Below are 25431 nucleotides of genomic sequence, written 5' to 3' on the forward strand. Positions count from 1 at the left end.
TTTGTCTTTTTACTGTGTCTGTAGCAAGTGATCATGCGGCTCTAGTTAAATTCTTCCATTAAGGCTGAAGATATCAGGATAACTTGCTTTATTTTAATTTTTATTGAACATTATAAGATATATGCAGGACCTTACACAGAGCATAAATATACCTTTCAATGAATAATCACAGAGGGAATAGTAATTCCTATCCAGTCAAGAAGTAGACTGCAGTTTGTACCTGCGACCACCCTATCCCCTTCCATTTCCTCCCTCCCTCTGCTCCTCCAGGTGACCATGATTCTGACTTCTGATGCAATAGAGTCCTTTTAATGTTTGAGAACTTTATATTGATAGAATCATATGGTAGTCATACAGTGTGCATTCTGTTTCATTGGACTACTTTCTCTTAATATTATGCTTGTGAGATTCATCAGTTTTGTTGCATGTTGCTATATGTTCATTTTCATTGCTAAATAGTTTTCCATTATATTAGTTTATGCAATTAATTCATCTGTTCTTCTGTTGGCATAGCTAGAATATTGTGGTTAATACTGTAATGACCAACTGTCATTTTGTGTAGCTTACTCAAGAAATACAGATCTATTAATTCTCTTCTTTGAAATTCCCCATCATCCTACAGTCATGCATCATTTTTCTATTATTTTAAAATTTTTTCTTGACCATATGTCCTCTTCCTCTTGGTATAGTCTTCTTTACTTATAACAACATGCCTTGGGGAGTTGTTGAACCACTGTGTCCAAATTGTCTCCTCCATCCTTTCCTGAGCCCATTTCATTCAGGCTTTGGCCCGCACCCCCCACCTCTCACTCCGCGTTGTCCACATTGCTTCTCCAGTGCGCATTTGTGAGAGAGCCGTGTTTCCTTGTGCAGTGCTTGCTCCTGGTTTGCTTCCCTGTTTCCCCTGTGCTCCTCCTCAGACCTTCCCTGGCTTCTCAGTACTGAACTGCTGCCAGGCTCAGTCCTAGACCTCTTTTCTACTCACCTCACCACCTGGTGATTTCATCTCTTCCTACCCATGGGAACCTCCTAACAGCTCCACTTCCAAATCCATACAAAGTCCAGCATTTCTTTTTACATCTAGGCCATGATCCTTTCCAGGTAATCACTTTTTGGGGGGATTATTACAACAGTCCCTTAAATTTTCGCTCTGCCTCTTTCCTTACTCTCCGCCTGTTTCTGCTCAAGATGACTAGAGGAGCAAAGCTATGAATATGTAAGCCATCATACTGGTTTTTGGCTCCATGCTCCACCTCATGCAGAGTCAAAGCCCCTCCTGAGCTCTGGAATCTCATCTCCTGTTCCTCTCAGCTTCCCCAGTTCCATTTTGGTCACCTTGGACTCCACCCTGGTCCTCAAATTCCATGCCACTCTCTCCTCTTACTTCGGGGCCCGGGTTTTTGCCGCTCCTTGTGCTGGGATGCTCTGTCCTACCACCTCCACCTGCCTGCATGGGTTGCAGTTATAACTTCTAGACATTTACTCAGCTGTTACCTTCTAAAGAGGCCCTGGGTCACATAGCTAATGTTGGAAACTACCCTCTTCTTCACCCTTTACTCTCCTTTTTTTTTTTTCACAATCACATATATTACAGTTTATCACTTTTTATTTCCTCATTTGCTTATTGTGTGTCTCCTGCTGCTAGAATTTTAATGTCTCCTTTACTTCTTAGGGCCTGAGGGCACTCAACAGAATTTTGATGTGGAATGAATGAGCAGTTTTCTCCTTGTCCTAACAGTGCTCCTCCCATTCAGGATCTTGTTACTATAATTCCTTCTGTTCTTTCAGCTGCTTTATTCAGCTCTTTAAAGTGATTGGAAGTCCTTACTGGAAATTTATGGTTAAATCCAGTAATATTGGCAGTATTTGATTTGCAGTGTGTCCTAGTTTCATCTTCTTTATGAACGTACAACAGCTGTTTATGATTTAGTTTATTGTACCTCAGTAAAAAATCTGTATTCAAGCTATGTTGAATTTTTTACCATGAGCCATAGAAAACTCAAGCATAGTTATCTTGGGAACTATCTTTAAAAACATTGTGTGTGTATGTGTGTGTGTGTGGTGGGGGGGTTATATCTTTTCTTTAAATAAGCAGGTAAAGTTGAACTTCTAGAATTATTATGTAGGTCCCTATAGCATCATAATTCCTCTAGATAATCTAAGATTAATAGTCCAAGAGAAGAAAAGCCAATAGTCCCCAACAAGTATTTTTTAGAAAATAAAATACAAATGGTTCTAAACACAGGGAAAGATACCTACATCCATATGATAGTAAAAGAATTGTAAATTAAGATGATAAATACCACTTTTCAGTTTGCTTAATATCAATACAGAGGGTTGGTAAAGGAAGCAAACAGGGATTTAATGCACTGTTAGTGGGAATGTAAACTGGTGCCACATTACAGTGTGTGCTAAAATTCAAGAGACACATCCTCTGGTCCAACTACATATAATATTTATAGAAATTTATCTTATAGCTCTTCCTCACAAATATAGAAAATGATGTATCCACTGCATTAATGTCTGAAGTAACCTATTTGTCCCTCCCAAGGGGCTGATTGACTAATAATGGTATCTCTGCATTAGAAGTCAATGAAAATAATGTAGCAATATTTACATACTGATATACTCTTATGAAATGATCTGCAAGACATTTTTCTAAAATAGAAAAGCAGGGTACACAGAGTGTCAGGGTTAGCCTCCTGGAGGTGGAGATTCTCTAAGCTTTGAAGACTAAGTTGAAAAGAACCATGAAGGGACTGTAAAGGCATTTGAAATAGAGGAGACTGAATGAGCAGAGACCAAGAAGCCAGAAGGGCCTGATGAAGGGTGTATGCTGGGATATATGGACGGAGTGGAAATTCTGCACCAGGAGCAGCAGCAGGTGAGGATGGAGAACCTGTGCACAATGTTAAAGGAGCTGGTTTTAATACTCCCTGCTGCCTAGGGAAGAAGACATGTGATCCGATTCACAGTTTGAAGTTTGTGGAGGATAAGTATGTGTCGGAGGCCAGAGTAAAGGCATCTCAGAGGCTTCGGGGGTAGCTCAAGTGTAAGGGAAGATGATGATTTCAACTAGAATAGTAAACAGTGGGTTCAGAATATATTTTGGAGTTAAGAGGCACATGATTTGGTGACAGGTTTGATAGGGTATGTGAAGGAAAGACAAGGAAGATTCCTCTAACTTTTGGCTTGAGTTATGACGCTGAGTAGTAAAATGGGGAGACATAAGGCATATTTTGAGGGCATAGTCAACAGTATCTTCTTGACACCAGCAATAGTTAGAGCCCTGGGTAAACATGAGAGACACCGTGATGCCAGAAGAGAAACTCAGCCCATCTGAGTTTTTAGTGCACACATGTGTGGTAGTGCCAGCGGACCAAAGCTCTGTTTGTTCCTGCTTCACATTTGCTGCCTGGGATTCTTTGAAATGAAGAAATTGCTGGCTCTTATTGCTAGACATAAAGCAATGCTAAAGATAGAACTTTGTTTGCTATGTGGGATTATCTTTCTGTTGTGACAGCCAAAAAGCCAAATTTTCTCTCCAAAATGACAGGGTGTTTTGAGAGGAAATAAATAGAAAACTAATACACTGTGAAAAGGACAAAATATAGCATGATGATGATCTGGACAGACGAAAACATTGGAGGAAAGGAGAAAAGGAAATCAAGCTTTCATGCTTCTATGAGGAAGAAGGAAAGCAGGCTTTCAGCTGGTGACCACAGAACACTTTTCCATGAGGTCTTCATAGGAATACGACTAAAAGCTCCTGTGCTCAGATTACTTCTGGACTGTAGGGGTTCTCAAAGGTCTCTAACTTGTGAATGTGCATTACGACTTACAATAGAGGGAATCAGAAACAGAGGCGAACCTATAAACAAAACGTTAGCAAACAGCCTGGCCCGTGTTGCTCAGTGTTTGAGCATAGACCCATGAACCAAGAGGTCACCAGCAGATTCCCAGTCAGGGCATATGCCCAGGTTGCAGGCTCGATCCCCAGTAGGGGGCTAGGAGGAGACAGCTGATCCATGATGTTTCTCCCTCGTCAAAGTTTCTATCTATCTCTCTCCCTTCCTCTTTCTCTAAAAATTAATTAAAATCATATTTTTAAAAATATTAGCAAACATTCTTACCTAAGAGTGAGGTCAAGAAAACTAAGGGGAGTAATATCTCTAAAGAAGGCAGAGAAAGAAGTTCCAGAAGTCCATACCTCATCTAAAGCACTCCTGCACTGGCAGGAGCTGTCTGTTTTAGAACTATTCTAGAACTCTGGAGTCTAGTTGAACACTTGCAGTGTGGGGAAGACCTTGATTAAGAGTAAGTTTGGGGGAATTTCAGCCTTTAAAGTGATAGCACCTATCTTCCCACATTCCCCAGCCCCACAATCCTGGTTCAGAATGCTGGAGCTAGGGTGGGTGATATATTAGGGTTGTGTATTGATTCCTCAGTGCTGCTTTTGAGCACTGGGGGGACTAATGCAGAGGCTAGTGGACATTTTCAAACTCCCACAGGCTTAAGTGGTTTCCAGGAGACTTGAATAAATAATACTTATATACCTTCCCACTTTTGGGAGCCAAGCATTTAAGAAAATCTTCATCAGTTGAACACAGAGACAATGAAGTAGAAATGTCACACCTTGAAAAAAATAGCATGAAAAAGTCATAAATGGATTAATGGATTAATTCAGACTTTAATAAAATAAGTCAGCAATCCTTGAGGAATAGAAGAATTAAATTTCTAGAGTTAACACAAAACAATACTCAAATATCCAATTCTCAGCAAAAATATACATATATAGAAGAAAAATGGCCTATTCACAGGAAAAAAATAATAATTTGACAGAAACAATCACAGAGGCAGCCCAGACATTGGAATTATTTGTTAAAGATATGAAATCAACTGTCTTAAACATGTACAATGAGTGAAAGGAAAATATACATAAAAAATGAAAGGAAATCAGGAACAATTAATGAGAAAAATGAAAATGTAAACAAACATATAGAAATCATAATATAAAGAGAAATTTTGGAGTTAAAAAGTACAATAATTTAAAATTTAAAACTCAATAAGAAGTTACAAAGGAGATTTGAACAAGTGAAACAAAGGATCAGTGTTATGGTAATACTGGGAAACGAATACACAGAATCTTAAATTTAAAAAGTTTTACTACAAAATACCTCTTATATTCTCAATGGAATAAAACTGGAAATTACAAACAAAAGGAAAACTAGAAAATGCATAATATGGAAATTAAGAATGTATTCTTAAACAACCAATGGGTTGAAGAAGAAATACAAGGGAAAATAGAAAATAACATGAGACAAAAATGAAAACAAAACACCCCTAAACTTACTATATAAAAGCAGTGCAGCATTGGAAATTTATAGACGCAAACATATACATTAAAAAAGAAGACCGCAAATCAATAACTTATATGTACACCTTAAGGTACTAGAAAAAAAAAAAAAAGAAGGGCAAACCAAATCCAATGCCAGCAGGATAGAAATAATAAAAATTAGAGAGGAGATAAATGAAATATAGAGAGTACTATATAGAAAAACATTAGAGAAAGTCAATTAAACTCAATGTTGTCTCTTTGAAAAGAGCAACAAAGCTGACAAACACTTATTTAGACTGCCCCCCGCAAAGTGAGAAGACTCAAATTATTACAATCAGAAATGAAAACGGAGACATAATTATTGATTTTACAGAAATAAACAGGATTATAAAAGCATAGGATAAACAGTTGAATGGAAAGAAATTTGATAACTTAAGTAAAATGGGCAATTTCTTAGAAACACACAATCTCCCAGACTTATTCATGAAGAAATAGAAAATCTGAAGAGACCTATAACTAGTAAGGAGATTAATTCAGTAAGCAAAAGTCTTTCAACAAAGAAAAGTCAATGACGAATGAATTCTTCCAAATATAGAAAGGAGAATTAGTACCAGTCCTTCTCAAACTCTTCCCAAAAATTGAAAAGGAAAGAATGCTTGCTAATTCATTCTATGAGGCCAGCATTACTTTGGTACCAAAACTAGACAAAGATTATAACCCCCACCCCCAAAATAAAAACTAGAGACCAGTATCCCTTATTAATATTGATTCAAAAATCCCCCACAGAATATTAGCAAACTGATTTTTTAAAATGTTTTTTAAATTTATCTTTATTGTTGAAAGTATTACAGATGTTCTCTTTTTTCCCCCATTGATCCCCTCCACCCTACTCCTCCTCCAGGCCTTCACCACACTATTGTCTATGTGCATGGGTTATGCATATATGCATATAAAAGTTCTTAGCAGCATATCAAAAAGGATTATACACCATGTCCAAGTGGAATTTATTCCCAGAATGCAGGAATGGTTCAGCATTGGAAATAGATCAATGATTAATAAAGGAGAAAACTAAGATCATCTCAGTTGATGAAAAACGGTCAACAAACTAGGAACAGAAAAGAACCTCCTCAACTTGATGTGGGACATTCATGAAAAGCCAACAGCCTAATACCACACTCGATGAAAAACTGGAAGTTCTTTTTTAAGCTCAGAAACAAGACAAGGATGCCTGCCTTTTACACTTACGTTCAACATAATGAAAATTCTAAATAGGGCAGTTAGGCAAGTAAAACAAAGCAAAGATATCCAGTTTGGAGAAATAGAATTGCTTCTGTGTGTAGATGACATGATCTTATATGGAGAAAACCCTAAAAATCACATGCAGTTTAAACTAATAAATTCAAAATTGCACGATATAAATCAATATGCAAAATCAGTTGTATTTCTATATACTAGTAATGAATAATACAAAAAAATTTTGGAAACAATTTCATTTACAATATATCAGAAAGAAAAGAAATTAGCAATAAATTTAACCAAGAATACAGTGAAAATTTGCTAAAACATATAAATGGAAAGACTTCCCATGTTCCTGAATTAGAATTCTTAATATTTTTCAGATGATAATACTTCCCAAAGCAATCTACAGAGGGACTGTAATCCCTATAAAATTTAAACACTATTTCTTCTAGAAGGAGAAAACCCATCCTAAATTCATATGGAATATCAAGGAGTTCCAAATAGCCAACACAATCTTGGAAAAGAGCAGTAAAGTTGGAGGACTCACACTTCCTGATTTCAAAACATTATACACTAATTAAAACAGTATGGGCCCTGGCCAATGGTTAGAGCATGGGCCTGTGGACCGAAGGATTGTGCGTTCGATCCCTGGTCAAGGGCACATACTTCATTTGCAGGTTCAATCCCCAGCCCCGATTGTGGGAACATGTGTGAGGCAACCAGTTGATGTGTCTCTCTCACATTGATGTTTCTCTCTCTCTTTCTCTCTGTCTCTCCTCTCCTCTCCTCTCCTCTCCTCTCCTCCCTTCTTTCTACCGTCTTTCTAAAGATCAATGGGAAAAATATCCTCGGGTGAGGATTAAAATAAAGAAAAAAACAAAATAAAACCCAAAAACAAAACAGTATGGTACTGGCATAAAGACAGATATAGAACAATGGAATAGAATAGGGAGCCCAAAAATAAACTCTTATACATATAGTGAAATAGATGATTGGAAATTGGATAGCCACATGCAAAAGAGTAATGTTAGTCCATATACAAAAATTACCAATCAACTGAAGAAGACCTAAACTTAAGAGCTAAAACTATAAAATAGAGGAAAATATAAGGGGAAATCTTTATAACATTTGATTTGGAAATTATTTCTTAGATGTGGCACCAAAAGCATAGGCCAATTAAAAATAAATTAAATTTAATATGTTGAACTTCATCAAAAACTGAAAACATTTTTGAAACAAAGGTCAGTATCAAGAGAGTGAAAAGACAACCCATAGAAAGTGAAAAAAATATTTGCAAATCATAGGGCCAAAGAGAAATATTGATTCCTTATATTTGAGGGACCTTGGTTGAAAGAGTATTGAGTTCGCACCGGCCAGAATTTAAGATCCAACACTGCATTTCTAATCATTTCGTTGAGCCTCATTATGTTCATTTGTAACCTGGCAGGTGAGATCTGCTGTGCCTTTACACAGGTTACTGAGGATAAGTAATGAATAAAATAGTCCACCATGAAACTGATTGTTTCATCTATTTCTCTGTGACATAGAAACATAATTATAACTGTGTTTCAGAGGCTTCAACTTCACACAGTTATTGAATATGAAAATCATGTAAAAGTCAGGTGAAAACTCCATAGAGTATTGTGAAATAATGTAACATAATATTATAGGTTTCAAAGGATCACATACAGCATTGCTTCCTCTCATCACACATGTTAAGGTAAATTAAGTAAAGTGCGTGAACTAGTGTGATTTATTAGGGCCAGAGAACACTGTCTAGAGAGCAAGGTTTATTTACATCAGAGAAGCTAGACATCACTGGTTTCAAAATGAAAATTTTGACCTAACAACATAAGTGGTTACTTGAAGCCAGTTTTGATCTACCTTTGAATCCCTGTTAAGAGCATTACAGTTAAAGCAATAAATTTATGGTTAAACATTAAACATTATTGAGTGAATAGAATGCTTAATATCTAATGCAGCCTCCCTATTGGCCCACCTGTACTCCTTATCACAAAAGTAAAGATTGGAAAGACAAACAAAAGTTTCACTGTTTAAAAATTTTCTTTCCGGCCATGGTCTCCCAGGCATGAGTCGTGAGCACAGCCCCTGCATTGCTGGCCGCCAGGTGCTGCCTCTGAGCTCATGGAGAGAGAAGGTATTAAAGGTGTCACTGCATTGGCCTCCCAGTATCTCTCTTTAAGGACATTCCACTTAGCACCCTCATTCTTTCAAATACATTGTGACCCATTAGGTTAAATAATAAATGTGAACACAAATGTTTTATTTCATAAATTAATACAGGTTTATTTTTGCTTAAAAGGTCTTAGGATCAGTCATGTTCTTCATCTACTAGAGGTTTGCATCAGCTAGAATAAAGAAAATTTTCTTAATTTTTCTCATTTTTTCCTTCTGATGTTTTTAACATAACCATGATCAAGACAAAAGTCAAATCAGAGATGGCCTTAAGCTGGTCTTGTTCTCGAAATGATAATGGCTTACGATGGTCACTGAGGGTTCACACTGTGTTTTCTCCTCTTGTGGAGAAAGACACTTCTTCCTGGAGTGTCTTTGCACACCGCCCTGGTCCACATACAGAATTTGTACTTCTCCTGCTCCTTCTATGTTTACCTTTCTTGCCATCTTCTACCTAGTTCCAGGCAAGCTTGTTGCTCTCTCTTACGTGGCACACTAGTGCCTTCATCTGCCTCTGTTAGAGCACATCCAACAGAAAAGTCACCCACAGTTACACTCTGTTCTTTCCTCCTGCACGGTGAACTGCTCGAGTTCAGGGCTAGTATGATTTGTGTCATGAATGGAACTTGGCTTTGCAAGAGCAGTGTGATCAGATGGTCTTCATATTTTCCAGGAAGGTCTTGAAACGAGAAAATCAGCTCATTTTTAGGAATCAGACATTAGGGTAAGAATATGTATGCTCTTATTTGCAGCTATAAAAGCACATAGTTTACCTATCTTTCAACCCCAACAAAGATAAAACTGCTTGGGAAATTTTCACTGTCCACAATCTTATAGGACAGAGGGCTGACAGTAGCAGAGACAGGTAGTGTTCACTTAACAGTAGTGCTATCCTATTAAATTAATGCCACGCTGACAAATAAAATACTATGAGCATAATCACTGCGTTTCAGTTGTTTTCCCATGGGACATATTCTCTCTCATAGGCTAGCATGGTCATGCTGGAGAGTCCCTTCAGCATTCCTATTGGGTGAAGAAAAATAACCAGAAGAAAAAAAATCACACTAGTCTGATTCATGACTGCTAGGTAAAGGTTCTATTTTCTGTATGATTGACCACAAATCTTAAGCATATTAAGGAGTAATTTTTTTATGTACAAGAGCTGAGTGTTTGAAACCGAGTGTATTGAAACTGAGTTGGTACTGTTTAACCTAGGTTGTTATAAGTTTAAGATGTTATATTTCATCCTTTTTTTAGATGGATAATTTTTGTTCCATATTATTTCCTCTAGTAGGTTTATAAATTATTTCATTTTGTATTGCTTAAGTGGTTATTCTTATGTTTTTAGCATGCCTAATTAAACATGTATTAATATATGAATTTCTAAAATTAATTAATGCTGCCTCACTAAAAAGGCAAAATCTTAGCACACTATTATTTTCCCCCCAACCCACTCCCATTTATTCCCTCACCCACTAGTATCTGTGTCCATTGGTTATGCTTATATGCATGCATACAAGTCCTTGGGTTGATCTCTCTCTCTTATCCCCACTTTCTCCTACCTTCCCTCTGAGGTTTGAGCATCTGATCAATGCTTCTCTGTCTCTGGATCTGTTTTTGTTCATCAGCTTATGTTGTTCATTATAATCTACAAATGAGTGAGATCATGTGGTATTTACCTTTCTCTGAGGCATGGAGAAAGGTAAAGTACATTCGCTTAGCATAATGCTGTCCAGTTCCATCCATGCTGTTGCAAAAGGTAGGAGTTCCTTCCTTTTTATAACAGCATAGTATTCCATTGTGTACCACAGTTTTTTAGTCCACTCATCTGCTGATGGGCACTTAGGCTGTTTCCAAATCTTAGCTATGGTGAATTGTGCTGCTATGAACATAGGGGTGCATATATTCTTTCTAATTGGTGTTTCTAGTTTCTTGGGATATATTCCTAGAAGTGGGATCACAGGGTCAAATGGGAGTTCCATTTCCAGTTTTTTGAGGAAACTCCATACTGTCTTCCATAGTGGCTGCACCAGTCTGCATTCCCACCAGCAGTGCACAAGTGTTCCTTTTTCTCCACATCCTCTCCAGCACTTGTCGTTTGTTGATTTGTTGATGATAGCCAGTCTGACAGGTGTGAGATGGTACCTCATTGTTGTTTTGATTTGCATCTCTCGAATGATTAGTGACTTTGAGCATGTTTTCATATGTCTCTTGGCTTTCTGAATGTCCTCTTTTAAAAGGTGTCTATTTAGGTCCTTTGCCCATTTTTTGATTGGATTGTTTATCTTCCTTTTGTTAAGTTGTATGAGTTCCCTATAAATTTTGGAGATTAGGCCCTTATCAGATATAATGTTGGCAAATATGTTCTCCCATGTAGTGGGCTTTCTTGTTGTTTTGTTGATGGTTTCTTTTGCTGTGCAGAAACTTTTTATTTTGATGTAGTCCCATTTGTTCATTTTCTCTTTAGTTTCAACTGCCCTAGGAGCTGTATCAATGAAGAAATTGCTTCGGCATATGTCTGAGATTTTGTTGCCTTTGGATTCTTCTAGAATTTTTATGGTTTCCTGTCGTACATTTAAGTCCTTTATCCATTTTGAGTTTATTCTTGTGTATGGTGTAAGTTGGTGGTCTAGTTTCATTTTCTTGCATATATCTGTCCAATTTTCCCAACACCATTTATTGAAGAGACTATCGGGTCCATTTCTGGGTTCTCTATTCCATTGGTCTATATGTCTGTTCTTGTGCCAGTACCAGGCAGTTTTGAGAACAGTGGCTTTGTAATACAGCTTGATATCTGGTATTGAGATTTCTCCTACCCTGTTCTTGTTTTTCTCAGGATTGCTGCAGCTTTATTCGGGGTCTTTTTTAATTTTACATGAATTTTTGGAGAGTTCATTCTAGGTCTGTGAAATATTCCGTTAGTATTTTAATGGGGAGTGCATTGAATCTATACTAGTAGATTGCTTTGGGTAGAATGGGCATTTTATTGATGTTGATTCTACCAATCCATGAACACGGTATGTTCTTCCATCTGTTTATGTCTTCCTCTATCTCTTTTTTCAATGTCCTGTAGTTTTCTGAGTACAGGTCTTTTACCTACTTAGTTAAGTTTATTCCTAGGTAGCTTAATTTTTTTGGTGCGATGGTAAATGGGATTGTTTTTATAATCTCTCTTTCTGGGCGTAATGTCACAGGAAGGTCATGGTGTCCTGCCACCTGTGAGGAGTAAGCCCAAGTTGCTGTTGGATGTGTTATACACAGAGGAGCCATTTTTCAGGCACTCTGCTCTCTCCACATCCAAATGGGATTGTTTTTTAATCTCTCTTTGTGTAAGTTCACTATGGGTGTATAAAAATGCTATCGATTTCTTGGCGTTAAATTTGTATCCTGCTACATTGCCGAATTCATTTATCAAGTCTAATAATTTTTTGATGGAGTCTTAAGGGTTTTCTATGTACAGTATCATGTCATCTGCGAATAATAACAATTTTACTTCTTCTTTTCCAATTTGGGTGCCATTTATTTCTTCTTCTTGTCTGATTGCTGTGTCTAGCACTTCCAGTACTATGTTGAACAGGAGTGGTGAAAGCAGGCATCCCTGTCTTATTCCTGTTCTTGGGGGAAATGGTTCTAGTTTTTGCCCATTGAGTATGATGTTGGCTATAAGTTTGTCATATAAGGCTTTTATTATGTTGAGGTATGATCCTTCTATTCCCACTTTGCTGAGCATTGACTTGTTTAATTTTTTAACAGATTTTTTTGTACCTTTAGATCTTTGACCACTTATTTCTTTTAAAGTAAGTCTTGTTTTGTTTTGTTTTGTTTTGTGCTGTGTTGTTTTACTTGTTAAAATCCTTATACAGTGTGGCCTTGACTTATGAGTTTAATTCGTTTCGAGACCGAGCTCCTTAAGGAGCTCGTTAATTCAAATTACTCTATCAACTCAATGCAAAAAATCAGCCGAGAGACAGCTGGTATCTCAAAAAACTCGTTCATCGGGCACTCATAAGTCAAGGCCCCACTGTAGTTTATATCATCTAGCTTACATTAACTTTACCACTTTTACTTCCTCCCATTCAACAGTTGATAGAAAATAGCAGCATAAGAAATAAGCTATGGAGCCAATCCATACTCCAGACAGAGCACGCACATTGCTTTTGATTCTAATGAGCCCTGAATAAAACTTTGTTAGTACCAAGTAGTTTCTCTCTGCTGGCCCTTGGGGATAATTGCCATCCCCAAAACAGCTAGCTCAGAGGAACAGACAGACCATTTAAGATAGGTGGCTGCACAGATTATTAACCAAGGAGGGAAGTGAGAAACTGAACTCCAAAGACAAGGGAACTGATGAACTGAACCGTTTGGTCTCTAGAATAGGGATTATGTAAACTGTATCTGTTTCTTTTTCTGGGAGAGGGTTTCTTTATATCCAGTTGTCACAATTGTTGATGACCCAAAATAAAACAAACACTTGTCTCTGTGAGGTCATTGAGGCATAGTATAATCATGATCTTAAACTCTCAGTCTCCTTCCCATCAAGTGGCTCATGTGCATCCTTAGAAGCATGTTTAGGACAATGTTGGTGTAGAGATGGAGTGGAGCTGGAGTTATACCTAGAGAGTGCTCTCAAATTACCAAGTAGAGGCTCCCACTACAAATGTCAGTTCCTCCTTATCAGGTTAGCAAACTGTTTCTGGGATTGTCATTTTGATTGAACTGGTTTTCAAGAATGAATTTCTATAGTTGGGGATAAAAGAGTTTACCACAAGGAAAGAGACTGAATGCCTGGTATATGACCTGACACAAAGAAGTCACTAAATAAAGTTGTCAAATGAGTGAACGGACATTAAAGTTCTGCTGTGATAGATAACGGTAATTTTTGGTGAGAGCTTTCTTGCCGTGTAAGTTCTTTATGTACATTGACAATTTGAGGTCAAATAAGTCAGTCCCCCTATAGCACTCAGTCTGGGGAGGCTGTTTTGTTACTGCTTCCTGGAGCAGCTGTGAATTTGTTGATAAGACTAAACAAGATGACCCAGATTACCTACGGTGGGCTCAGCTGTTCCTGCCTGTGGTGGGGGAACCCCGTAGGCCTGGGTGTAGTTCTCCCTTGAAGGAAGGTAAATCCATCACCAGCATTGTCCTTCCATTAGAGCAGAACATTGGGGGAGGGAGGTAGTGATGCTGGCCCTTTGTTCTTCTGTGTAGTACCTCCTACTGTTGAGTCACTCAAGGTTCAATTGCCCTGGACAGGTATTGCTATGAGACAGAGTCTTATAGTTCTGGACATGTAACAGCAAAAGAATCAAAGCCATGTATTAAAAAGCTGGTACTAGATACAGTTGTGATCCTGGATTTTAAAAAAGAATTGCTGTAAAGGAAACCATTGGGATAGTTGGTAAAAAAAAAAATGAAAAGATATACTCCATCCATATCATATCTTTAGGGAAAAGCAAATGCAGCGATGAAATAGTGCTACCCATTTATTACAATGGCCAGAATCAGGAACACTGACAACACCAAATGCTGGCAAGAATGTGGAGCAACAAGAATTCCCACTGCTTGTGGGAATGCAAAATGGTTTAGCTACTATGGACAGTTTGGCAGTTTCCTACAAAACTAAATATATTCTTACCATACAGTCCCGCAATTATGCTCCTTAGTATTTACCCAGGTAGTTGAAAACTTAGGTCTACACAACAAACACCTGCACAGGGATGTTTATAGCAGCTTTATTGATAATTGCCCAAACTTGGAAGCAACCAAGATGACCTTCAGTAGACAAATAGATAAATAAAACTAGTACATCTAGAAAATTGAATATTACTCAATTTTAAAATAAAGTAAGCTAGCCCTAGCTGGTTTGCTTCAGTGGTTAGAGCATCGGCCTGCAGACTGAAGGGTCCCAGGTTTGATTCCGGTCAAGGGCACGTATCTTGGTTGCAGGCTCAATCCCTGGCTCTGGTTGGGGCCCTGTGTGGGAGGCAACCAATCCATATGTCTCTCTCACATCAGTGTTTCCATTTCTCTGTCTCTCCCCCTCCCTTCCACTCTCTCCAAAAAAAAAAAAAAAAAAAAAAAATCAATGGAAGAATATCCTAGGGTGATGATTAACAAAAAAATAAATAAATAAAATAAAGTAAGCTATCGAGCTATGAAAAGAGATAGAAGAACCTTAAATGTATCTTACTAAGTGAAAAAAGCTAGTCTGAAAAGGCTACACACTGTGTGATTTCAACTACATGGCACTTTGAAAAAGATAAAACTATGGAGACAGTAAAATGATCATTGGTTGCCAGGGATTGTGAAGGGATCTCGAGATAAGTAGGAGGAACACAGAATATTTAGGGCAGTGAAAATACTCTGTATCATTATACAGTTTTCTAAACCTATAGAATATACAGCACCAAGAGTGAACCATATTGTAAGCTATGGACCGTAGGTGATTATGATGTGTTAATATCGGTTCATCAATTATAACAAATGTACCATTGTGTTAAGGGGATATTGATAATGGGGGAGGCTATGCATGTGTAGGGACAGGGGACACATGGAAAACCTTTGTACTATCCCCTCAATTTTGCTATAACCAAAAACTGCTCTGAAAAAAAGTAAAGTCTTAATTTTAAAAAATAAATGACAGTAATATCTGCAGTTTACTCTGTATGGTTCACCAAGAGAATAATAATAGTAACAAACAACCTGAACCACAGTAATATGTATGTGCATTGTATTTGGAGAGGGTGACAAAGCAAATGTAATTTAAGGTTCACCCTTCACAAATCCAGGTCAAGAGTACAGGAGCATTCTTGCCTATTTTCTGTAAGTCTGAAAATATTTAAAAATAAAATATTGAGGCAGAGACTCTATTTCAGGAAGCCACAAAACCTTAGGAAGCCACAAAAACCTATTTCCAAGAGCAAAGAAAATGGACTTAAATGGAGCATGGAGGCCAGGGGCAACAGCTTAGAGCAGTTGTCCTCTGCTGTTTGTCTTGGTGCTTTGGGAGGGTATGGGATATGGGCATGCAGAGATTTAAACTGGCCCAGAATTGAGCCTTTTATTTTTAAAGTAATTTCATATCAAGGTCTCTAAGCACACTACAATCTGCAAAGAGATGGAAAGAAACCAGGCCACAGAAGACCGGACAGTGTAGGAGGAGTCAAGGCCATGACCTCTGCATAGTTCCAAGGATCCTTCAAGCCAGGAGCGCTTGCTGCCTAACTGAAACGTGAAGCCTGGATAACTACACCCCCGTGCATCAGAGCTGCCCCCTTCCTCAGGCCACGTGTGACTAAACAGGACTTGATGTGGTGACAGTGGCCTATGCTGCCCACACACCTAATTTTATTCTTCCCAGGGGGTAAAACCAACATCTTCCAAATTAGACAGGCTTCTCACCGGCTCTCCTCTGCCACAGGGTTGATTTCAAACATCTGTCAGCTCTCTCATCGCTGAGAAACAGGTCAGCCACGGGGTATTTTAGCCCTAATGAATTCACCTCTGGCACCTAGCGATTGGCTAACTCAGTGTTTATCATGGAATACCAAATCATAAGTGACAAGTCAGTGCTTAAGTATTCACAGGCTGTCCCTGCAGAATGGCTCTAGTCGTTTCCTCTTCTATTTTCACTGCTGTACATTTCATTCCTTGCCCGAACCACTGCAGCGACTTCTAGCTGGTTACCTACCCACTTCTGGGATCTTCTTTTTTCAAGCCCTTTTGTGTCCTCCTGGTTTTGCCACAGTCCTGACATAAATTTTGGAAGCCTGGTTTGGGCCTGCTGCTCATTTACTCAAAAATATTAGGTAGTTCCTTGTAGTGTATTACAATAGAGACTGCTTGTCAGTGTTCAAGTTATGATTCCCTCATACAACTTTTCCAAGTTTGTTTTCTGTTGCTCTGTTATTTATTCTGTGGGCCAGCTAATGAACCAATTTAATATTCCTGGTATTTCCCCCCCTCACTCTGCCTCACATGTCTTCATTTAAGACATCTCAAATTCCATTTTCTCATCAAGTCTGTCCTAATTCTTTCCAGCTGTATGGGCTCTCTCCAGTGTTTGAACCCTTGTCGCTTTTTGTTTGTTTTTTTAAACTAGTGTTTCTCATGCAGTACTTGTCATATTCTCCTTAGTGGAAGAGCTGTTACACGGGTTTCTCCTATCTTCGTGCTTTGCAGATGGCTAGTTCTTTAAGAGTGGTGACTATGGATATGGCAAAGAAGAGACCTGCAGTTATAAAATGTGCTGCAATTTGCAGTGACAATATAGAAACACATTTAATAAACAACTTTAAACCTGTAACCAATAAGAAAATCTAAGTTAATGCCACAAATACCACTATTAGCTATTTTAATAAATTATTTAATCAGATTTTTAAAATGTATTCACTGAAAAACATCTAAGAAAGAAAATTAATGCTATGGGAGTCCAACAATAGGTCATTCTTTTAAGTATTAGACTTTATTTTTAAAACTTCAGCATCAAATAGAAAAATATTAAATGTGGGCCATTTCTTAATAGTCATTTTAAGATGCCTTGTGTCTCATACTGTGAAATAAAAGGTGAAAACTATGATAGTAGTCCTGGAAGCAGAGACCTGGGACCTGGTAGAGGCCAGCAGGCCCAGCAGTCGGTCCAGTCCGTACAGGGGTGGCAGCGGGGTCCACTCCCTATGCTCAGCTGGTGAGGAAATCTTACTGTTTCTTTCCTCAGGCCTGGTCGCCCCCAACTGCCCTCCCCTGCCGGCCTAGTCACCCCTAACTGCTCTCCCCTGCAGGCCTGGTCCCCCCAACTGCCCTCCCCTACGGGCCTATAGATCAATGGAACACAACAGAGAGCCTAGAAATCAACCCACACCTTTATGGTCAATTAATATTTGACAAAGGAGGCAAGGGCATACAATGAAGTAAAGAAAGTCTCTTCAATTAATGTTATTAGGAAAATTGGACGGGGACATACTAAAAAAATGCAACTAGACAACCAACTTACATCATACACACGAATAAATTCAAAATGGATAACAGACTTAGATATAAGTTGTAAAACCATAAAAATCCTACAAGAAAACATAGGTAGTAAAATCTTAGACACCTCTTAGAGCAATATTTTTGCTGCTATCTGAGGGACAGGGAAATACAGGAAAAACTAATCAAAGGTGATTATTCCAAACTAAAGAGCTTCTACACAACAAAAGAAATCACTAACAAAATGAAAAGTGAACACACTGCATGGAAGAACATATTTGCCAATGATGCATCTGATAAAAAATTAATCTCCAAAATATATAAAGAACTTATACAACCCAACACTAGGAAGACAATCCAATTTAAAAAAGGGCAAAGGACATGAATAGACATTTCTCCAAATAGGACATACAGATGGCTAATAGACATGAAAAAATGCTCAAGGACATTAATCATCAGAGATGCAAATTAAAATGACAATGAGCTATTACCTCACACCTGTCAGAATGGCTCTCTGTTGTGTTCCATTGTCTATATGCCTGTTCTTATGCCAGTACCAGTCTATTTTGAAATCAATGGCCTTGTAGAATAGCTTGATATCTGGTATTGTAATACCTCCAACTATGTTCTTCTTTCTCAAGATTGCTGATGCTATTGCGGGTCTTTTTTGATTCCATATATATTTTTGGAATTTTTTTCTAGTTCTATGAAATATACTATTGGTATTTTAGTGGGAATTGCATTGAATGTATAGTTTAGATTGTTTTGAGTAGAATGAACATTTTAATGATATTAATTCTTCCAATCCAGGAACATAGTATATGCTTCCACTTTTTTGTATATTCCTTAATTTCTTTCTTCAGTGTCATATAGTTCTATGAGTACAGGTCTTTTACCTACTTGGTTAAATTTATTTCTAGGTACCTTATATCTTTCTGTTGCAATATTGAATGGGGTTGTTTTCGTAGTTTCACTTTCTGATAGCTCATTATTGGTGTATAAAAATGCCACCAATTTCTGGATGCTGATTTTCTATCCCGCAACTTTGCTGAATTTATTTTTTAGATCTAGTAGTTTGTAGGTGGTCTTTAGAGTTTTCTATATACAATATTATGTCATATGCAAATAATGACAGTTTTATTTCCTCTTTTCCAATTTGAATGCCTTTTATTTCTTCTTCTAGTCTGGTAGCATGGCTAGAACTTCCTGTACTATGTTAAATAAGAGTGGTGAAAGCAGACATCCCTGTCTTATTCCTATTCTTAAGGCAATGCTTGTGGTTTTGACCCACTAAGTATGTTGACTGTAGGTTTGTCATTATGGCCATTATTATGTTGAAGTCTGCTTCCTCCATTTCCACTTTACTGAGAGTTTTTATCATCGGTGGGTGTTAGACTCCAACTCTCGTTCCCCCTGAGGTGGCCTTACGGCAGGATCGAGTTGGGTACAGCCTGCCGTCTTCTCTGCAGGAGCAGTTTCAGTTGCCCTGGGCTGAGAGGTATTGATCAAAAGAGTCTCCAGATTTACAGTAAAATACTGCGCAATCAACATGGACAGGTTGAGAATGTTACTGTCCCAGTCCACAGGAGGGGGCTAAGCACTTCCTCCTGGTCCCAGACTTGGAATGTCCAGCGCTGAGCAGCTCTGCATTCCCCCACAGAACTGCGCTGGGGTGGGAGGGAGGCCCTGGACTCCACAAGGCTGTTGTAGGTGATGTGTTCAGCCTGTAGGAGGGGAAGAAGGCTGTCCCTCTCCTTCCTGAGCTGCCTGGTGGAGCTCACAGGGAGCGTGGATCAGCCTCTCCACAACGCAGTCCCAAAGGCCAGCACTCACCCATCTGTGTCCCTGATAGATGCCTCCCTGGGGGATACAGTCCCTGAGATAAAATCCCAGCTCTGCACAGAACCGCGCCTTCGCCGCCAATCCAAGCAGGAGGGGTTGGAAATCAGCCCCACACAGGACTCAGATCTCTCCAAGGGGCCGAGATTCCCAGCTCTACTCATGCTCTCAACTCTTCGCAGTGCGGGCCACAAATCCCTCATCTACCTGGCTCCCAGTGCTGCTATCCCCACAGGGCGAGCAGTCCTGGAGGCTCCACAAGTAGGGGGAGGGCGTCCAACCTGCACTCGAGGTGGGAGAATCCTTTCCCCTTTCCCCAAGCCTAACAGTTTAGTCACTAACTGGGGCTCTCTGCACAGTGCCTACAAGAAAGTAGAACTTTCCAGAGGCCCCTCTGCTGGACCCAAACACCACAGCGCAGCCTTTCCAGTCCTCAGAGCCTGAAGCGAACTTCTAGGGCTGGGGCTGCTAACAACAGGAGCACTCCTGCACTGGGAGGTGCTCCCGGTCTCCCAGGCACACAGAACCCCCCTGGTTCCCTCTGCCCAATGCTGTGTGGGCTCTGCTTCCTGTCTCTGCTGCTTGGGTTTGGGATCCCTGTGTAGGGTGGAGACCCCACACTCCCAGGGGGAGGGAATTTTGCAGCTGATATCCCTCCGGCCTCTCAGCCACCCCACCTTCTCAAGAGGGTCCTCCCCATTTCTGTGACACCCCTCCTCTTACCAGCCTCTACATTGTTTCTTCACTGCACCTTAGATATATTTCAGCTATACTTCATTTGGTTTTTCATGTTGATTGCACAGTATTTTAGTTATAAATCTGGTCCCTGGTTTGGATCAAGGGCATGTAGCCTCTGGCTACTCTGCAGCCTTCTTGTCTCTCCCATTTCATTTATTTTAAGAATTCTGACATATAAATTAAATTCTTTTACAGTAGAGTAATTGTGTCAAATTTTAAATTTCTATCTTATTTTGTATGGAGAAAAGTAGAATTTTGAAGTAAAAAGGAAAATTCGATGTTTATGTTTAGGGAGGTGCTTTGTGTTCTGATGAAATGATTGAGTTTCCGTAGGGTCACATTTAGGTGTTATGTGTCTGCTCACCTTGTAGAGTGAGTTAGGAAGTCTTCTCTCTCTTACTTTTTGGCAGAGTTTGTAAATGGTTGGTAGAATCTCTACCAGTGAAACCATCTGGGCTGGAGCTTTTGTTTATTAGAAGTGTTTAAATTACTGACTTAGTTTCTTTATTTATTATAGATCTATTCTGAAAGGTTAATGTGGGGAGGGGGGTGCTCTGGCAGGCTAAATAGCCATCTCAGATGGTGTATAAAGAAAAATTGAATTTATTTAAGGAAAAGGGGGTGGAAGATGGGGATATCCAAAGGGAAGGGCTATATAGCTCTTAGCTAAAGGGTACTCGGTTCATGATGGCAGCAAAAATATGCTTAGGGAGAGAAACCAAGATGGTGGCATAGGTAAACAACTGAAATTGCTGCCTCGCACAACCACTTCAAAACTGCAACTAAAAGACGGAAAGGACATCATCCAGAACCACAGGAAGGCTGGCTGAGTGGAAATTCTACAACTAGAAGGAAGAAAGAGAGCACACTGAGACTCAGAGGAGGTGTGGAAGTAAAGTGCAGAGGTACGAGGCGCACGCGGAAAGGGCTGGCAACTGAGGATGCAGTTGTCTTTTTCAATTGGGAGGGAGACACAAGCTCCTGACAGCCCTGAACTCCAGTTCCAGGTGAGTCTCTGGGGAGAAACTGGACTGTCTGGCATCGGGTGGAACTTGAGGGCGGCTTTCTCTCAGAGGTGCTTGCAGCGATTACCGCGGGACACTGAGACCGCGGGCCTCTTAGGGCAGGGCTGAGGATCAGCCATAGCTGTTTGCTCCACCCTGTTGATTCCGAGACCCCACCCCACCCAAGCTGTGCACAGAGGCTTTTGCATATGAATGACCTGGCCCTTTGCAATCTACAATTACCTAACAAACTGCAGCTGGGTCAGAGAGACCCAGAACATCCAAAAGAAGGCCCAAGGCCCCACAGCAGCTTGCATTGCTTCACAGCTGGGCCTCATCTTGGCACCTCCAAACCACAAACAAGGAAGAAGAATCTCCAGATCTCTCCAGATCTCTCCATAGCTCCTGCTGGGTAGCCTCAGTCAGAGGCTAAATTAGCACCTCCTTAGAGATCCAAGAGCCAGTGTACCCAGTGGTCAGAGTGGGACCATCCAGATTACAACTCCTCAGATCCATAAGGGACACACTCAGGGGGCAGACTCAGTGAGCACCAAAGCCCCACTGAAGCAAGTCTTGCCCCAGAAGGGTGTCTTCAGCACAGAAGTTCTCCCACTGCAGACACAGCTGATTCTCACTGCCAATTGGCCTGGAGGTCAATTCCTCCCAGTGACACCTAAAACAATCAAGGCATAACTACAACAAGACTGTGCACAAAGCCCACAAGGGGGTGCACCAAGAGTGTCCACCTCAGGTAACTGGGGAGGCTGAGCCACTGGGCCCTGTAGGACACCTAGCACACAAAACCACTCTACCAACACAGGGAAGCAGACAAAATGCGAAGACAAAGAAACAGGTCACAAATGACAGAAATGGAGGACAGCAAACGACTGGATATAGAGTTCAAAACCACGGTTCTAAGATTTTTCAAGAATTTTATGGAAACCGCCGATAAATGTATTGAGATCCTTAAGAAATCTAGTGAGACCCTCGATGTTGTGATAAAGGACCAACTAGAAATTAAGCATACACGGACTGAAATAAAGAATATTATACAGACTCCCAACAGCAGACCAGAGGATCGCAAGAATCAAGTCAAAGATTTGAAATACGAAGAAGCAAAAAACACCCAACCGGAAAAGCAAAATGAAAAAAGAATCCAAAAATACGAAGATAGTGTAAGGAGCCTCTGGGACAACTTCAAGCGTACCAACATCAGAATTATAGGGGTACCAGAAGAAGAGAGAGGGCAAGATATTGAAAACCTATTTGAAGAAATAATGACAGAAAACTTCCCCTACCTGGTGAAAGAAATAGACTTCCAAGTCCAGGAAGCGCAGAGAACCCCAAACAAAAGGAATCCAAAGAGGACCACACCAAGACACATCATAATTAAAATGCCAAGAGCAAAAGACAAAGAGAGAATCTTAAAAGCAGCAAGAGAAAAAAAGTCAGTTACCTATAAGGGAGTACCCATACGACTGTCAGCTGATTTCTCAACAGAAACCATGCAGGCCAGAAGAGAGTGGCAAGAAATATTCAAAGTGATGAATAGCAAGAACCTACAACCAAGATTACTTTATCCAGCAAAGCTATCATTCAGAATTGAAGGTCAGATAAAGAGCTTCACAGATAAGAAAAAGCTAAAGGAGTTCATCACCACCAAACCAGCATTATATGAAATGCTGAAAGGTATTCTTTAAGAAGAGGAAGAAGAAAAAGGAACTCTTACCATTTGCCACACCATGGATGGAACTAGAGAGCATTATGCTAAGTGAAATAAGCCAGTCAGAGAAGGATAAATACCACATGATCTCACTCATTTGTGGAATATAATGAACATCATAAACTGATGAACAAGGACTGATCCAGAGATGGAGAGGCATTGATTGGACTGTCGGGGGACAGTGGGGTGGGGGTAAGGGCAGAGAGTGAGGTGGGAACCGGGTGGAGGGGAGCTATGGGGGAAAAAAGGAACAACTGTAATAATCTGGACAATAAAGATTTATTTTATAAAAAAGAAACAAACAAACAAAAAATATACTTAGGACAGTGAAGCAAGGAAGGGCATAGAAGAAGCAACAGGAGAGCCTAAGCTGGGCTGCTCTGGCTCACTGAGAAGTCAGGGAAAGGGGGACCTAGGAGACAGGTTCAGGGAGTTAGCCTGGGACACGCTGCTGCTTCCCATTGCTCCCCTGGTTGCAAGTCTCATGGATCCCTTAGAGTTTGGGGGATATGTGCCTGTGGGCGAATGGTGTGGACATGCTCCAGAGGGAGAGCACGCACTGGGTCCTTTGTCCTGAGCATATTTATCTGTTTTTTGTGGGTGGAAATCTTAGGGGAGATTTCAGGATGGGGTCTTAATAGAATTTGCATCAGCTTTCCAGGTGTGCTCTTTCAGGTTTGTAGTCTCCACTGATTGGTTGGTGCCAGGGCAGGGGGTCATTAGTCACTATCGATGGTCCTGAGGTAGCCATGGTGCCACTTGTCAGGTTTGCTGCTTTTCTGGGCCTGGAACTAAAACACAACTAGAGGCCTAGATGTTATCCCTAGGGAGATCTGGAGTCCACCCTGCATGACCAGTGATATGCTAGGGAAGGATAGGTTACCCTGGGGGTGATGTTCTTGTTTTCCCAATTTGCCCCTCCCTAGTTATCTGAGGCTTTCTGCCCTGGTGAGTTTCTGTATCTGGCCCATCGTCCTTATTCTGATATTCAAATTCTCTATTTTTACCTATCAGTTTTGGTAGTTTGTGTCTTTCTAGGAATTTGTCCATTTTATTTCCTTTATCTAATAATTGGCATATAATTGTTCATATTATTCCCTTAAAGTATTTCATATAACATCACTGATTTCTGTAAGGTTGGTAGTGCTTCCTCTCTTTCCTTCCTGATTTTTGCCATTTTAATTTTCTTTCATTTTTTTCATGGTTAGTCTAGCTAATGGTTTATAAATTTTGATGATCTAAGGAACCTTCTTTTAGTTTTGTTAATTTTGTTTTTTTGTTTTTCTGTTCTCCATTTTAGTTATTTCTGCTTAATCTTTGTCATTTTCTTCTTTTTCCTTGCTTTAAGTTTAGTTTGCTCATATTTTTCTGCTTTTTTATAATAAGGATTGATTTGTGACCTTTCTTTTTTAATATTGGCATCCACAACTGTAACTATTCCTCTGAACACTTCTTTATCTCTATCTCATAAGTTTTACTATGCTGTATTTTCCATTTCATTACTTTCAAAATATTTACTAATTTTCTTTGTGATTTGTTAATTGATCTCTTTATTATTCAGGAGCGTGTTGTTTAATTTTCACTTATTTGTGAATTTCCCAAATTTAATTTCCTTATTCTATTGATTTCTAATTTTAACTCATTGTGGTCAAAGAAAATAGCTTGTATGATTTCAGTCTTTTTAAATTTACTGACCATATGGTCTGTACTGGAGAATGTATATGTGCACTTGCAAAAAACATGTATTCTGATATGAAAGTTCTTTACAATTTCTTGTTTAGCATAATTACAGCTTTTAATTGCTTGATCTTTGATAAGGCTTGATAGGATTATTACTTCTGCAAGTGTAAAGGGATCAGTGTAGATGTTATATGTAAATACTAGTGGCCTGGTGCACAAAATTCCTGCACATTAAAAGGGAATTATTTTTGCCCTTTCTCTATAATAGAAGTGAGAAAGGAAATTAGTAAAATGTATATGAAAATGATATATAAATTTATTAATAAATAAACAGTACAAAAGGATATAACAACAGAGGCATGATATAAAAACAACAAAAACATGATATGAAAACAACAAAAACATGATATAAAAACAACAGTGATGCAAACAATGACTGATAAAGTGATTAAACTTATTCTAATATCTCCCTGTACACCACATTAAGAGTGAAAACACTTTCAGAGTGCTTGACTAATTTCCCTTGTGATGAAGTACTTAGAACTTTAACTGTAACATCACATGCTCTTCAAACTCGAGAGAAAGCAACATATAACTGACCATGTGCAAAAACGGGTTCAGGTAGGAATATGCCTACTTTGTCTAGAGTTTGTCCTTGTGATTTATTAATAGTCATCACAAATGCTGGCATCACGGGAAACCGTCGT

At 39.3% G+C, this 25431-nt stretch overlaps 1 protein-coding gene across 1 annotated transcript in view; it reads left to right on the forward strand.

Moving 5' to 3' along the window:
* SPIDR (scaffolding protein involved in DNA repair) overlaps nt 1-25431 on the forward strand; it is a 273808-nt gene that overhangs the window by 105654 nt on the left and 142723 nt on the right. The gene's annotated exons all lie outside the window — the stretch shown is intronic.

This window comes from Myotis brandtii, unplaced genomic scaffold, assembly GCF_000412655.1.
Source record: "Myotis brandtii unplaced genomic scaffold, ASM41265v1 scaffold922, whole genome shotgun sequence".
Lineage (NCBI taxonomy): Eukaryota > Metazoa > Chordata > Mammalia > Chiroptera > Vespertilionidae > Myotis > Myotis brandtii.